Raw genomic sequence first — 6,309 nt, forward strand, 5'->3', positions numbered from 1 at the left:
GGTTATAATAAGCTAGATAAATGTGTGCCAGCAACACTTTGGGCTTAATGACTTGGCCCTGGATGGACAAAATAACCTCTCCAGGTCTCTTCTGGCTTATTTTCTCCAATTCTTTGATTATGGGAAAGAACATGGCTTAACTGATTTAGACAGATCGAGACTGGTTTCCATTGCCTGCAGACTTCTCTCAAACTTCAAAGTAATTTAAGAAAATGATGTATCAAATCACTTGAACAACCAGGAAAATATGCCAGAAGTCTTCAGACCTGCATCTCTGCTCCATATAGACTCAGAATTGTAAAGGTATTTAGATTAATACCACTAACAATATCAAGCATCTAATCTGTATTTAAGAGCCTGTCACCTGGTCACTAGTCAACCTGTAACAATAAGAGAAACTTCTTGTCCCTCCTGGTGCCTTTTTGCCTTCAGTTTCTTCTATGATTAGCAAGAAATCTTTAAAAAATTCTCTCACCAGCTTGGCCTTCCTTTGCAGCCTGCAGCATGCCATCCCCCTCTGCCATGCCTGCTGCTTCCTGCGCATTGGACGACCCCAGCTGTGTTGCGCCTGAAGATGAACCTTGTTGAGCAATCCTGGCTCACTGTCACCCTGTTGTTAATGTTTCACTTCACAACAGCAATCCTTTGGTCACCAATAAAATAGTTAAACTTTCATTTATTTTTGATCTTGAAATCAAGCTGAAGTAATCTCTGCTTAGCTCCCAAATGTCATAGGGAATCTGCCTTTCTCCTTGAACACAGCCTCTAAGGCTGCATGGCATCTTTCGTGGATCTTCATGATCAATCACTTTGCGCTGCAGCTACACTATCTTTCAATAAAATTACTACTTCTGGATGAGAACAGGGACTGGACCTGTGACTAGACAGGATTAGAAGGGCAACAAAGCTGGTGAAGGGTCTAGAGAACAAGTCTTATGAGGAGCGGCTGAGGGAACTGGGGCTGTTTAGCCTGGAAGAGGCTGAGGGGAGACCTCATTGCGCTCTACAACTACCTGAAAGGAGGTTGTAGTGAGGTGGGTGTTGGTCTCTTCTCCCAAGTAACCAGCGATAGGACGAGAGGAAATGGCCTCAAGTTGCGCCAGGGGAGGATTAGTCTGGACATTAGGAAAAACTTCTTCACTGAAAGAGTGGTCAGGCCTTGGAACAGGCTGCCCAGGGAAGTGGTTGAGTCACCATCCCTGGAGGTATTTAAAAGACATGTAGATGAGGTGCTTAGGGACATGGTTTAGTGGGCATGGTAGTGTTGGGTTGACAGTTGGACTTGATGATCTTAGAGGTCTTTTCCAACCTTAATGATTCTATGATTCTATGATCTACAGCTGGCCATAAATCCAAACTTTTGATGCTGTACACCAGCTACAGAGCTGGACTTAAGTATACACTTCTTTTAGTAGTTAAGGTTGTGAGGACACAGGGTTTCATCACCTTTTGACAGACTGGCTTCAGTTCCTGGTTCTTCACGTGTCACACAGGAATGCAGACATAACATTGACATCCCATCCTCCCAGACCCTTTTTCATTTTAAAGCCATGAGCTGCCTGAAGGAGGATCAACATTTTTGCTACTGTGCTTCTGCTGTTTCTTTCTTTCTGCTTTCCCCCATAACCTCTTCTAAACTGCTGTGACTTCATTTCAGAGAGGTTCTAAGGCATCTCCTCTGCAAGTTAAAGCCCCAGATATGTTCTACAGATACAGAAATGGCTCACAGTGAAATTCTGTATGTTCACCAGTGGAACAAAATGGGGTTCACCATACGTTATGGCCCTGAAGCCACCTGCATCCTTCCCCATTGCACTGTTATCCCAGTCCCACATGCTTCATGGCCCCATATCTCTCATCATGTCCTCAATACACAAAATATAGTCAAGGCTACAAACAGATACGTAGTTCCTAATGAACTCTACTATTAGCTGAACAAAGGTTAACCCAAGGGAATTGGGCAGGAGGACTAGAAAGATGCACTAGGGAAACACTAAGAGACACCCAAACTTTACAGTGAAGAGAAACATGCAGCAATAGCTTATACACATTACTTACATGTGTAATAGTGAGCAGCCTAAGCCAATTGCAGATCAAACTCCAAAATGAAATGAGGAATAAATTCCTGTGGGGGTTGAGTCATTTGATAGAGCAACAAGGGATGCACAAGCTGAAGTGGAAGGAAGAAGAACAGCACAAACAACTCATAAAAAGACGATGGTAAATTGTAAGTGGCTTGTGAAAGGAGGATTGAAGCAAAACTTTAATTATGGCTACAAAAGAGCAGGCTATTCACACAATATATATTAAAGTAAAGATAGATGGTAAGAAGGATTTAAATCCAGAATGTAGGATGTATGGCCAGGATCCAGGGAGCGTTAGTCATATTATAAGGAAATAGGTAAGTACAAAGCACAGCTTGGCAAAGCTAGCAGTATGAGACTCTGGGCAAGCACTGTGAAAAACAAGCAGAAAAGAAGTAGGAGCACTACAGGCCACACAATGCAATAGAGAAGAAAAGCTGGAGGGAGAATAGTTGTTGGGAAGAATAAAAAGCTTTACTTGGTAATACTTGTGACTTCTTTTGGAAGACTAGGGGAAAAAAAAACACACGAGGACAGGGCTTTTCTTTCTGAACAACTTTTTAAGACACTGTCATAGCATGGAAAAATTAGGATTTTTCTCTTAATTGGAGGGAATGTCCAAGCAAAACACAGGGAAAGACAGAGCTCATCAGCTGAGGCAAGAAATGAAGAAAACCCAGCACAAACTAAATACAACGACAAATTTAAATTACCTTCTAGGCTCTCAAGATGTGAGTATCACAAAACCACTGCAAAAAAAATTGGAAGTCAGCTCCAGAATAAGACTTGTGGTCTTTCGGAACAGGCTACTGATTAACAGTAAGTGAATACCAAGGAAACTATATATTTCACAGAAAATCAGGAACAGTTTAACTATTCAGGCTGTCAGTAAGGACACAGGCTAAGTGACTTCTTGAATTCCTTTCCAGCTATTTTCCCCTCCAGTTCCAAGTTGACTGGTTTCAGTAAGTTCAAGACATAGAGAAATGGACATCCAGGTGCCCCAGGCAATCTGGAACCATGGGAACATGTCCAGTCTCTGGGATGTTTCTATGTTCTGCCCTTCCTGCTTTTGTTTCCCCTTTATAGTGATTTAAAGCATTTTAGGAATGCTGCCCGCTTCTTAGAGACAGTCCTTAGTTAAAACAACAGTTAGTTTTACTGTTCACATAGGTATGTAAAGTCAGAGAAAGTGCTCTGAAAAAACAAATCCAGAAAAGGAGAACCAAGATAGGTGTGCAAGGGAACTTGAGCTCAGTTTCTAACACACTAGTCAGCCTGACTCGCGAGGGTGTAGGCGATCAATTCTGAATGTCTTTTATATGCCCCTTACAAAGGTGTGCTAGTCCCTCAGACACCCAACGCCACAGCTGTCTGGCTCAGGCATAACTCAGGCTTTCTGTTCAAAACCTCTGAATAACAGAGAGAGCCTGGAAACAGAAAAATCTGAAGGTTTACCCGGTTCACTTGCCTGGGGCTGAGGCTGGGTCGTCCCCTTCATGGAGCGAGAAGGTGGGAGATCCCTGCAGCTGGAAGAAAGATGGATGAGGTGTGGCAGGATTTTGGAAAAGCACTTGAGGACCGTTCCACTTGAGGAACATTTTCTCCCTGGTGGTATCAGAAGCAGGATCTTACATAGTGCTTTTCAGCAGCAGGTCTTGGGGCATTTCACTGAGCAGATATCAGTATCTCCATTTCAGAGATGAGCAAAAGAGGGAAAAACCATCCTGACGAAGGCAGACTCCGCTGAAACCTCTTGCATGCCAGCCCAGCAGTCTGGCATAAGCTCCCCTGCCTGTAGTATTATCACAGCAAAGAAAAAACAGCTACTGATTTATTTTGCCACAGGCTCTGAGGGATAGCTCAGCTACTGAAGACATCGCAGCTTGCAGCAGCCTTGGGTCTGGAGGAACGCTGAAAGACAGTTGCATCCAGTGTCTCAGTCATCCCTTGGGTGCATTGCCCTCCTCTCGATGCTCGCTTCCAGCCTCTGGGACAGATACTGCCTTGGGAATTTCCCTTTTTGCACTGGCCCCTCAGCTGGCCAATAGCTCCTTTCTGGTGGTGAGTCCTGCACCCACTCCCACCCAGCTGCAGAGTAAAAAGCTGCTTTTACTCACTGCTAGCCTCTCCTTCAGCAAAAGGCAGCTGGTAATGAGAAAGCAGGAATCCTGTAACTACTCTAGTCCTCGCAGCCAGCTCACAGGGGTGCCCAGCACCGGGGAGGGGTCTGTTGGGTAGTGAAGGAGGCAGCAGGGCTACAGGATGTGGCAGCAGGACCCCAGGGTTCAGTTCTGACTACGCTACTTGTCAGGCACCTTGAGCACATATTTCAAGTTTCCTAGCCTTAACTCTACTGGCCATAAAACAAGAGTCAAGCAGCACTAATCTCCTGTACATCTGGTGCGAATGGTTTCATTCATTAATCCGGCTTCAGGACTAGGAGAATCTCAGGGAAGGCCATCCATTCTTTTCAGCCTCCCCCCGCAGGAACCATGGGGATCAATCTGCTAACATTAATTACAGCTTTTCCAATTTTTTCCATGCACCCACAGTAAACAGCCTGATTGTTTTATTCTTTGCAAGCTTCTCTATGTCAGGAGACATAAGGCACTGCACAACTTCAAATCTTTGCCATCACAGAGAGGGTATTCTCACCATATCCCAGCATACAGCTGATTTTTTGACTACAGCTTAAGTTAGATTGCAATTGTGTAATCAGTGTTTCATCAGGGCAAGCTGCCAGGGACAGAGAACATGTAAATCCCCAAAATACCTCTGTTCTAATAAAAAAACCTGCAGATCTAATCCAGAGAGATCTCAGCTCTCTGACAGTGACCTCTCCCAGATGCAAGCACAGACAGATATGATATGACCTCCTGCATTCTAGGGACTGTCATTTCCACCAAGATGTTAATCAGATCCTTCCCAGCCAGCTCCCTCCATTGCCACACCAAGGCCCAGGCGGATCAGGGGCTCATCCAAGATTCATTAACTTTGGTTCCCTGCATTTTCATAACGAGCTTGCAGTGCCATCCATTCTTTTCAGCCTCCCCCCGCAGCGACCATGGGGATCAATCTGCTAACATGGCGAGTGCGAGTAGCTCTCACCAGCCCCAGCAGGAAGCACAGTCATGTGGGTTTTCCCTGCATCAGGTCCCAGAGGGACAGACACAAAATTAGAGACATTTTTTGCTTTTTTTTAAAGGTTGCTTTAAACATACAGCCTTTGGGTCTCCAGGGATCATGACACTTTGTAGCACAATTAATTTTGTCCTGACCATCCTGTGCCCTGGGCAGTCTGCTCTCCACTGGGACTGGTGGCAAATTCCATCTGAGTTTGGCGGGGAGAAATGTTATACTCACATAGCAGGAAGAATTCATCTGTGCCTCTTCCTCCCTATGCCAACTCCCCCAAAGAGGTCCACTTTTCCTAGGAGCTGAGTAGCATCTGATCCACCTGACATCAGTGGGCCAGGGGTGCTCAGCCTTTCCCAGATGCCACCCCCACAGTACATGTTAACTTCCCTCTGCTCAACGTGCCTGTCTCCCAGAAATAACCTCTTCTGTCTCAGCAGCTTAACTGGAGTGCATCTTCTGGCTATGATCGAATACTGAATCAGGCACTTGCTCTAACCCTCCTCTTCTATCCCAAGCCTGTCTCCTTTCTCCTGGGATCTTGCATGGGGTTGTGCCCATCACACAACAGCCAAGTCCTGCATCACATACCTGCAAACACTCTGCATGCTCCACTTGTGCAACAGCAACCCTAAACACAGAAATGTTTTTCCCATGGGCACACGAAAACCACCTCTGGTGTCTTCCAGCTTGTGGCCACCCAGGAGCTATAGAGCAGTGCTGAACAAGCAGGGCAGCAGCATGGCACATGCCCAAGCAGCAGGCAATGGTGTACATTGCTCTTAATGCACCTGCAGGCCACCAGAGCTTTGCTGGCTTCACCAGGAGCAGAGCCAGCCCTATGCGTTTTGAGTGATTGCAGACACAGGCTCAGAGCGTGAGCCCTACACAACAGCAGGAGGTTTAATGAAGTCAAATTAAGCCACGTTCACTCTTCAGGCTACTACATTCACCTCCAGGCCCTTCTGCTTTCCTAATCTATTTCTAAGCAGTTCCTCGTACACTGTAAGGATACAAACCCTCTGCAGATTTCCAGTATCTTCCTGTGGTAAGCTATCAGCTATTGATCTGGTCCTTCTTTACATTT

This window comes from Fulmarus glacialis, unplaced genomic scaffold, assembly GCF_000690835.1.
Source record: "Fulmarus glacialis isolate BGI_N327 unplaced genomic scaffold, ASM69083v1 scaffold5965, whole genome shotgun sequence".
Classification (NCBI taxonomy): Eukaryota; Metazoa; Chordata; class Aves; order Procellariiformes; family Procellariidae; genus Fulmarus; species Fulmarus glacialis.